The 11257-nt window shown below is 44.4% G+C and overlaps 1 pseudogene; it reads right to left on the bottom strand.

The window, feature by feature from the left end:
• Positions 1 to 4767: 4767 nt before the first annotated feature.
• Positions 4768 to 10935, bottom strand: LOC133773472 (transcription factor SOX-2-like; annotated as a pseudogene).
• Positions 10936 to 11257: the final 322 nt, after the last annotated feature.

Here is an 11257-nt window from a genome sequence, read left to right as displayed (position 1 = left end):
GGTGCTTCCTCCTGGTCTCCCATGCAGGTGCAAGGGCCCAAGCACTTGGGCCATCCTCCACTGCCTTCTTGGGCCACAGCAGAGAGCTGGACTGGAAGAGGAGCAACCAGGACAGAACCAGCACCCCAACTGGGAATAGAACCCGGGGTGCTGGCACCACAGGCAAAGGATTAGCCTAGTGAGCTGCAGCACCGGCTGGAATATGATTATATTTTTAAAAGTTTGTTTTAAAGTCAAATTTAACTGTGTGCCCTGTATTTCTGTTAAAATGGCAACCCTACAGGCAAGGCAATTAGCCATGGCAAACCAAGCTGACTTCTGGGGAGGGAGCCAGGAAAGCTCTTAGGAAACCTGAAATAAAAAATCACATTCCCTGTGGATACCCCTTCTCCTCTGCATTTCAACCCCCAGTTGCTTCATCCTGTGGGCCTTCCTTGGACTCCCGAGTCATGGTTTCTCTAAGTGGGACTATGTGGGGCAAAGTAAGGTGAGATGGGCCCTGAGGCAGAGTGTATACATATACTGGTTGGCAGTCTGGGCTTTGCCGCAAACTGAGTTCATATCCCACCTCATCCTGGGACATAGCACAAGGATTGTGGTTAATGCTGAGAACCTGACCTTCCTCCTGTCTCTTCTTTCTCTTCCTTTAGCATTTTGCCAGATTTTAGGGAGATTTCAGAGAAATGGGATAGTTTCTGGTCACAGCACTTGCTGTGAGAGCATACAACCTCATCTGCAAAGCACATCAGAACAAGACACAAATGGTGATTCGGACACAATTGACACTGAGAGCCTATCCTGTGCTTGGACCTGCCCCAAACCACATGTAAGCCATCTGTCAGTCTGTCCTCTGGAACTCAGAGAAAACTGACTCAACCCAATCTCTCTGCTTATCCAAAAAGCCCATTGTCTTCCTCAAATAAGCTGTGAATTCTGAGGGGGCTCAGAAGCCCATGTGATTCTGAATATAGGCTCCTAATGAACATTCTGATTTCAGTTTCTCTTACATGGGCACTTCCTTCTTTCTATTTTGTGTCATACCACTTTGGGAATACTGCTATTCCTCCATGATTTCTATGAAAAATAAAAACTCACATGAAATATTTGTGGAAATAATAGAATTTTTCAAGGTTTGGGTTGAGAGAGAGGACATAGATTACAGCAACACCACAACTGAAAAATGGCAGAGAAGGAGACGTGGCATGGTGAGTAAATCCACTGCAGGTGATGCCTGCTTCCCATATCAGAGCCAGTTTGTGTCCTAGCTGCTCCACTTCTAGTCCAGCTCCCTGCTAATAGCCTGGTCAAAGCAGCAGAAGGTGATGCAATTGTTTGGGTCCCTGGCACCCACATGGGAGCTTGGCTTCTGTCTTCAGCTTGGCCCAGTCTTGGCCATTGTGGCCATTTGGGAAGTGAAGCAGCAGATGGACGATCTCTCTCTCTTTCTCTCTCAACTCTGACTTTCAAATAAATAAATAAATTTAAAACAAAAACAAATTCTTAGGCATTCCAGTGTTCAAGTCATTGATTAAATTATCACTTGTGATTTCTCTGTGAACATCAACATTCTGCCATGTAGCCATCCTTGCTCCTTCTTCCCCCTCTACCAATTTCTTATTTTCTTCTTGTCCCACTCTAAATTCAGGCTCTTGTCTTTTGCAGTGCAGCTTCATAGACCTGTGTGTTATGGTCCAATTCTTTCCTTCACAGTTTTTCTTTATTTCCCCTAATTGGCTTATCAGAATTTTTTCTTTAAAAAGTATTCTCTTCTTAATAAATATCCTGATGTGAACTATTAAAATAATCATTTTATCATCTCATTCCTCTTACACAACAAAATCACTGCTAAACCCACAACACATGAGCTGGATGCTATTAACCATTTCTTTTTTTTTATTATTTTTATTTTTATTTTTTTGACAGGCAGAGTGGATAGTGAGAGAGAGACAGAGAGAAAGGTCTTCCTTTTTGCCGTTGGTTCACCCTCCAATGGCCACTATGGCCAGCACTTCTCGCTGATCCGAAACCAGGAACCAGGGGCTTCTCCTGGTCTCCTATGCGGGTTCAGGGCCCAAGGACTTGGGCCATCCTCCACTGCCTTCCCGGGCCATAGCAGAGAGCTGGCCTGGAAGAGGGGCAACCAGGATAGAATCCAGCACCCCGACCGGGACTAGAACCCAGTGTGCCAGCGCTGCAAGGCGGAGGATTAGCCTGTTAAGCCACGGCGCTGGCCTATTAACCATTTCTAAGGTGACTAAACTGAGGCTTCAGGAGCCCACTACCAGCACCCAAAGAATCAGAATTCAAATGCTGTTCTTCTAAGTCCAATTCTAGTGTTCTTCCTACTATCCAAGTGTGCTGTTGCAGAGCAATGCATCACAAAGTCCTAAACCATGTACTACAGACATTTAGACAACAGATACACCAAGGAAGGTAGTTAGAGAAATTGTTCTCAAGTACAAGTTTCCTGGACTGGGGAAAGGGTAAATCTGCAGTTACAGGTCTCTCCCTCCAGCACAGCAGAATGATCTGTGTGCAGCAAAATCACAGATCCACACCCCAAGATTCACTAGGCCACTGAATTCCTGAGTTGTGTAGTCTAGGAGCCATTTTAGACACAACTTGTAATGCTCACACCCATCACACTTTTGGGTTTTCTCAAAAACATATTGAACTTCTACATCTTGGTAGACCAAGAGAGGGAATACTGTTAAAAAGATATTGTCCAAGTTATCATCTAGCAAACTGAGTTTTGGAGATCTGATGTGCTTTGCCCCAGATCACAAAGCTAATCAGTGGCAGAAGCCAGAAAGCAGACTCTCCATCTTCATGTGCTGTCAATGCCATCACCCAGAGACCATCAGGAGCACACTTTCGATTGATCAAGTCAGATAGTTTTTTTCATTTCACAAAGGGAATCAGTCCACTATTCCCCTCTGTATGTGTTTATTCTCATGGCAATGAGCACTAAACCCAACAGACTTCATCACAGGTGCACTTCACCCAGAGGGCACTGACAGGAAGGAGATGCACTGAGATTCACATGAAGCCCTTGTTGCCTTGGACCAGACCTTCCAGTTAGAAGAGTGAGCCTACATTAGATTAATTGCATCTGCCTGTTTGAGCTGCCAGCCTGCCCACATTGGTTTATACTGAACTGAACTCTGATATTTCACTAAAGTCCATCAGGGTTATTTGGTTTTTCTAGGAAGAGGTTTCCTTATCTCATCAGATTTGTTTGCTCCTTGGTATATTGTTTTCTACTGCTCTAATACATGCTCCTGTAGTCTTTCTACTCCTCTATTGTCTTTTTTTTAAAAAAATCAGTGTCCATATTTCAAAAATTTATTTATCTCAAACTGTGCATAATGGAGTAAAAATTTAAGTTGAAAAGGTACCTGTTATAAGGATGGTATTAATTCAAATATATACATGGATTCTTGGCAGACTGATTCAAATAATACAGAACCGAATCTTTTAAAATAGAATCATGGAGGGGTTGGCACTGTGGTGCAGTGGGTTAACATCCTGGCCTGAAGCACCAGCATCCCATATGGGTGCTGGTTTGAGACCCAGCTGCTCCACTTCCAATCCAGCTCTCTACTGTGGCCTGGGAAATCAGAAGATGGCCCAAGTCCTTGGACCCCCGCACCTATGTGAGAGACCCAGAAGAAGCTCCTGACTTCAGATCCATATAGCTCTGGCTGTTGCAGCCAATTGGGGAGTGAACCAGCAGATGGAAGACCTTCCTCTCTCTCTCTTTCTTTCTTTTTATCTCTCTTTCTTTCTCTTTCTCTCTTTAGCTCTCTTTCTCTCTCTGCCTCTCCTCCCTCTGTGTAACTTTGACTTTTAAATATATAAATAAATCTTTAAAAAATACAACTATGGAAAATAAAGGGAAGAGGGAAATCTTGAAAATCACAATAAATTTACATAAATATTACAAACCATAAGAAAATATTTCAAATACAGTAATATCACGTCTTTTTTTTTTTTATCTGAACCAAAGGAAAAGTTGGGATTGAACAAAAGCTATTATAAAGTACCAATGATGTCGACCTGCATGGCCATTTTTGCTTTTAACAGTAAGTTAAAAAAAATTAGTACCGTCTAAAACTCTTGTCCCCCCTCCCCTTTTTTGAAACAAGAACATGGAGACAGTTTTCCAAGTACTTATTCTTTTTTCCTTTTGTACAATTTTTAAACAATTAACATGTCCAAATCTTATTAATTTTCTTATTTCCATGTTTGCAGCTGTCTGAATCTCAGCCACAGAAACAAAATTCAGCAAAAAGCTGCTCCTTGAAAATTATTGGCAAATTCTCAGCTTATAAACAATGGACATTTTGATTGCCATGTTTATCTCCATGAATACAAAAGTTGCTTGCAAATATTAAAACTCTTTTTTGTCACTTGGAGACTAGCTCTAAATTTTATTGGTTAAGCCTTTTTGCAAACTTCCTGCAAAGCTCCTAATGTACCACTACAACTTTTTAAGTTTTTTGTAGCTTTGTTTTCCTCCAGAACTATACAAGGTCCCTTCCCCCGCCCTCCCCAACCCTTCTCCTCCCTTCCCCGGTCTTCTCTGCACAAAGATAGCCCCCCAAAAGAAGTCCAGGATCTCTGATAAAAGCTTTCTGGTCAGCATCGCGGGTTTGGCGTTGGTGTGGATGGGATTGGTGCTCTCTCCCCTGCAGCTGTCATTTGCTGTGGGTGATGAGATCTGTTTTTCTTTTTCCTTTCTTTCCTTTTTTTTTTTTTTCTTTCTTAGCGTACCGGTGTTTTCCCCATGCTCTGTCTCACTCTCCTTGTGCACCCCTTCCATTTCCCTTGTCTCTGAAAGTCTCTGCAACACCCACTTCCCCCTCCTGCAGTCCACTGCCCAGCCCCTGACATGAACAAGATGGGCAGTGCGCCATCCACGGCCATGCGTGGCACCGGGCTGCTCTGGTAGTGCCAGGATCTGTGGAGTCTGGAGGGGCGGCGGGCTGGGGCACCTCGGCGCCGGGGAGGTACCTGCTGGTCATGTCCCCAGGTCCCCGGCCTGGCAGGGCTTCCTGGAGTGGGAGGAAGAGGTAACCACGGGGCTGGGGGCTGGAGCTGGCCTCGGCCTTCACCCCCGAGCCCAGGGAGCCAAGCGCCATTTGCCGGGGTGCCCTGCTGCGCGTAGTACGTGCTGTAGGTGGGAGATCCGTCAATGCAGGTCTGTGAGCTGCTCGTGGAGTTGCACTGCAGTGCGCTCACGTCCTAGGGTGCCTGGGCTGCATCTGCACGGCGCCGGGAGCTGCGGGTAGCCCAGAGGGTCCTGCATCATGATGTAGCTGCCCTTGCTCCAGCCGTTCCTCTGTGCGTAGCTACCCACGCGCTAGTTCACGCCGGCGCCCACCCTGGCCCCGCTCGCTTGCTGTGGCCGTCGGGTCCAGCACCCCGCCGGGCAGCGTGCACTGATCCTTCTTCCTGAGCGTCTTGGTTTTCCGCTGGGGCCGGTATTTATAACCCAGAGCTCCTCCATGTGCAGCGCTCGCAGCCGCTCACCCTCGTCAGTGAACGCCCACTTCTCCGTCTCCCACAAAGGTTTCCACACGGCGCCCAGGCGCTTGCTGATCTCAGCTGTGCATCGCGGGTTCTCCTGGGCCATCTAGCACCGCTGACCGGGGGAACACAGCAGGAAGGCGTTCATGGGCTGTCTGACGCAATCCGGGCTGCTGTGGTTGTCGCCCGCCGCCGCCCCCTGAAGTCTGCCGTGGGCTGGGCTGCTCCGGCTCCGGCTCCATCCTGTTGTACCTGTGCGTGCTGTGAGCGGGCCCAGGGGAGGGGGAGGTGGTGCTGTGAGCATGGGGCTTCCTGAGGAGACCAGACAGAGAGAGATTTGGGGGAAGGAGAGAGAGACAGACTGGAATTGGGATCAAAAAGCATCCCTCTGCCTCCGGATGGTGCCACCACCAACAACTGTTGTTGTTGTTGGAAAGGCTTAAGCCTGTGGCTCGAACTTCTGTGCCTTTCTTTTCATTATCTTCTTTCTCTTGGTCCCGGTCTTAAAGAGGCAGCACACTACTTCCCCTTTTGCAAACACTCTTCTCTCTGCCTTGACAACTCCTGATACTTTTTGGAACAAGCTAATAGACAGCCGTCCTCTATTGTCTTTATGTTTGTTTACGACAGGAAGAATCTGTCAGGCTTGGATCAGCATAGGTTCACACCTCTGGGGACGGAGGCATACATAAGGTCTCCTCAGACTGGTGTCCTGGTTCCAATGCAGTCTGTGTGCCCGTAGCATCTGCTTTCTTTACTCTCATCTACCCAGACTAAGAGGGCTTTGTCTGTCTCTGACCAGTGGTTTGCACTTTGGCCAAACCATGGAGTTAGAAGGTTCACCATCTTTACAGACCTTTCGGTTCTCATGGGGTTTTCTCGGGATAACACGCATTTTTTTCAACCTGAACACCTGCTTCCTTCGTTTTGCACCACGAAGCAGTGTGCGGTTATCCTCTGCTGCCCTCTTGCGTCCGCTCTGCGCATGGCCTGTCCAGACCCCAGGAAGACTGACCGCTTCCTGGCTGTCCCAGCACCTAGGGAGTTTCCGAAGTTTCCTCTCACCTGCGGGTCGTTCTTGTGCAAGGATGAAATCATCGGCCTTCCTCTGAGCACTGACCCGGAGGGTGGAGCCCTTCTGGGGCATCAGATTGTAAGATGCTTGAAATTGCTGTAGTACTTGCATTGTTTTTTCCGAAAACTTTTATTTAATAAATATAAATTTCAAAAGTACAACTTTTGGATTATAGCGGCTTTTTACCCTAAAACCACCCTCCCACCCGCAAAACCATACCATCTCCTACTCCCTCTCCCATCCCATTCTTCATTAAGATTCATTTTTAATTATCTTTATACACAGATCAACTTAGTATATACTAAGTAAAGATTCCAACAGTTTACACCCACACAGACACACAAAGTCTAAAGTACTCTTTGAAGACAAATTTTACCGTTAATTCTCAAAGTACAGCACATTAAGGACAGAGGTCGTACATGGGGAGTAAGTGCACAGTGACCCCATTGTTGATTGAACGATTGATACTCTTATTTATAATGGTTGTGGGTATGGGTTGTGGGTATGCCTCTTTTCATCCTAGCTTGATACTGTGTTGATGGCCAGTGCTACTTCATGTCTAGGGACAGACACACATGTGCACACGCCCGCACACACACACAAACATACATGCATCCCAAGCAATACATTTTACATAGAAACAATTCTGGTCAAATTCCCTGTATGTGATTCTGGAACTATAGGACTTTGTCTTAAGAACAATATGAAATAGCAGAGTGTTAAAATTATAGCATGGTTATATTTTGTTCAATAATGATCCCCACTGGAGTAGTGCAAATACATTAAAGGGGCAATGGTTTTGGTAAAAAATAATATGAGGGGGAATTGATGTGGGCTCATGGGTAGTTAGAGAAGTTGAAGATATCATTTAAAATCTCACAACTCAATAACAAACTGCATGGAGCCAGTGAAAGGTAAGGGACCACTGGAATAAGAAAATATTTGAAGGATATACTATGTATGTGTTACAATTGTATCAGATTTGAAGTGCTTACTATGCAATTTGGTAGTGGGTCTGAAACTAAAAATTAATCCAAGCTGGTGTTAAAAATTTAGATGATGTCTACATACCAAAAGGATGTTCATGAAGTCCACAAAAGTTCATATAGTAAAAAAGAAAGTGTGCATTGATTTTCATTTTTGAGCTAAAATGGTCTCACTAAAATGGTCTCACGGTTTAATACTAATTTTCACAAAATTTTTGAAGTTGACTCAGTGTTGGTAGTGGAAATTATTGTAGTCAGTAGATTCATCTGGAAGATGTATATATGGAGAAAAAATATTTGTGCAAATTAGAATGTTACAAAATCAAACTTCTGACAATAAGCAAAGGAGGAAGAAAAGGGAAAGCAGACTGAAAATTAGTTGTCAGAAACGTATAGGAAGACATGAGGATTACAGTGCTACAGAAGCCCAAGAACTAAGGTGCAGGAAGATGCAGGGATAGTGGATTCTACTAGAAGTTATATTACACAGAAACTTCAAGTGGAGTAAGTAGATTTGAAGCCTGAGAGATGTGGTGAGAAAATAATGCTGTTGATAGCCTGGAGGCAAGAAATGAATACATGGAGAATTGGGTATTTCAAAGGTTTTATAAAGGAAAAAAAAACAAGATACAAACTAGAAACAGATGTACTGAAAAAGATGTGCATGGGGCCAGTGCCGTGGCATACTAGGTTAATCCTCCACCTGCAGCACCCGCACCCCATATGGGCACCGGGTTCTAGTCCTGGTTGCTCCTCTTGCAGTCCAGCTCTTTGCTGTGGCTGGGAAGGCAGTGGAGGATGGCCCAAGTGCTTGGGCCCCTGCACGCATGTGGGAGACCAGGAGGAAGTACCTGGCTCCTGGCCTCAGATCGGCATAGCTCCAGCCATTGCAGCCATTTGGGGAGTGAACCAACGGAGGGAAGACCTTTCTCTCTGTCTCTCTCTCTCTTTTTGTAACTCTGTCAAATAAATAAATAAAAATCTTTAAAAAAAGAAAAGAGAAAAAGATGTGCAATACAGGATTTCTTAGATTAATTTTATTTGAGCCTGCACAAATGTTTCCTGCATTAGCATGTGGAGGGTAGAAGACAAGGGAATAGAAGCAAAAGGAAATTGAAATCGGGGAAAGGTTTCCGAGGAGAGAGGAAGATGGGGCATTCAGAACATAAGTCTAGGGAAGCTATTATAAGAGAGCAAGATACAAGTGAGAGATTCATCTTGCAACATGTTTAAGACTATTTCAGAGATCAGTAAATCCAAAGAAACTATATGTATGGACCAGAGAAAAATATTAGAGAATATCTAAATGATTTATTACAAGACAAGACCTGATATAATGGTTAGAGAAACAAAATACCAACACATTTGGCTGCATGAATGTTAACCTGTAACATGACCTGAATAATATAAATACATGATAAGAAAACTTTGCTAGACATACGTTGTGTTTCTATTATCAGAGTAGAAAATACATCACATAAATAAGGAAAAATGGAATAAGAAAACAAGAACCACAAAAATACAATAGTAGGGGAACAGTGACTATAGAATGCAAAAAGCAATAAATGACAGTTGGAAAAATATTTTTAATATATTTATAAAGTCTTGATAATGCAATGGACAAGTACTTAGCAATGAACTATGTGGGTATTTTTTAAAGCATAATACTGTGTTCAACATATGGTTAGTGGTGTGTTAAGCCTGTGATTATAAAGTAAATTGAAAGTACATTTTTGCAAAAATTAATGGGGGAAAAAAAGGAGGGGGATTAATGGAGAGAGGGCGGGAAGTATGGTTATCTTTTTATACTGTATCTATGAAATACTTCAAATCTGTACTCTTTATATTCATAAAACTTAAACAAATAGCATTCCTCATGTATGTTTTAAAGCTTTAGGTGCCAGCATTGTGGGTATGAAGGGCGAGACCACTGCTTACGATGTCAGCAACCATATGGATGATGGTTTGTGTCCTGGTTGATCCACTTCCAATTCAACCCCCCTACTGATGGCCTGGGGAAAGCAACAAAAAATGGTCCAGTTGCTTAGGCCCCTGCTATGCACATGGGAGACCTGGAGACCTGTGAGCATATGAGGAGTGAACCCAAGGATGGGAAGATGTCTCTCTCCGTGTCCTCCCTCCCCCCCCCAAGCTCTCTGGTGCTCTAATAAATGGATAAATCTTAAAGATTTATTGCATTTCTTCAAAAGGGACAGTGATGAGGGAGGAAGAAGGGAGGGAAAGACAGAGATCTTCTTTCCATTGGTTCATTCCCTAAATGTCTGTAATGGCTAGGGCAGGGCCAGGCTGAAGCCAGAGCTTGGAACCCTATCCAGGTATCCCACAGGAGTGGTAGGAACACAAGTACTAGAGCCATTAACCACTGCTCTCCCAGGCATGTTAGAAGGAAGCTGGATTAGAAGCAGAGAAGTCAGTGCACAAACAATAGCTCTAACAAGGGATGCTTTCACTGAAACTGATGAATTAAACTGCTGCATTACAACGCAGTCCCCTTCCCAAGTAGTTTTGTTAATGACTTCACTCAAGAGGCTTAGAAGGATGCTCATGCACACCTATATTTCTAAAACTTAAACATATAATATACCAGGACAAGAAGGCCTTATAGGACCACAACGTCTGTATTTTTATTGCATCTATAAAGATGCACAAAATGATGTGTTGCTATACATCTACATATACATATATATATGATTACTACAGTCAAGTGAATTAACATGTTAATCACCTCACATAATTGCCTTTATCTACCATTTCAGGTAAATGCACTTAAGATTTGTTTCCTTAGCAAAGTGTCATATGGTGTACTACTATTGATTATAGTTCTAATGCTGTATGTCACAACTGTAAACTTATTCTAGACATATATTTTCATGCCATTCCAGGAACCACAACACTGCTTTCTGTGTACAATATTTGACTTTTTAGATTTTCTAGGTCCCCCTATTACTCACCTAGGATTCCCTGTAGCAGTGGGGCATCAGGGTAGTGCTAGGACCCAGCTGGCCAATGCAGTGATGTGACTGCTCCCTGTAGGCTGAAGGGGCTCTCAACAGACACCTCCCTCCTCAATTAATGCCCCCACATTGCCATGAAGGGGGCCTTCCTTGGCTTCTACACTGTCCTGGACACTGTCCCCAGATGTCCTCATGGTTAGGTCAGCTTCTAGTTGCCCAACACTTGTACCTGGGAGGTGGAAAGAAGGCTGGAGCAGCACTGAGGGTTTGGAGAATAGCTTCCCTTATGGGTCAATGTGTGCAGAGGGTATCCAGACAGCCAAGGAGGCAGGTACCTGAACTCCTCAACCTGGAAGGTGACTTCCATCTCCTCGGAAGGGGAAGTGAGTTTCAAAGAACCCAGAGTAAATGTTCACACATCCCAGCTACTAGAATCCTCCTGTTCCTGGTGCTTTCCAAGTGGATGTGTCCAAGATCATAGGAGAAAGACTAACGGGACAGTTGAAGGGTGAGTGCTGAGTGTGGAAGAACAGTCAGACCATGGAGTCTGACCCTGATTCACCATGGCTTGCAGGCATCTGCTCTGGGAAGCCTTCCTAGTGACTTCTCACTCTGGGTCACCTGTTGTATCCCCTTTGCCACTCTACGCTTCTCTGGAAGAGCTGATTACCCTCTTGGGGTCTTCAATG

This window comes from Lepus europaeus, chromosome 14 (assembly GCF_033115175.1).
Source record: "Lepus europaeus isolate LE1 chromosome 14, mLepTim1.pri, whole genome shotgun sequence".
NCBI lineage: Eukaryota > Metazoa > Chordata > Mammalia > Lagomorpha > Leporidae > Lepus > Lepus europaeus.
This window is presented reverse-complemented; position numbering and strand designations above follow the sequence as displayed.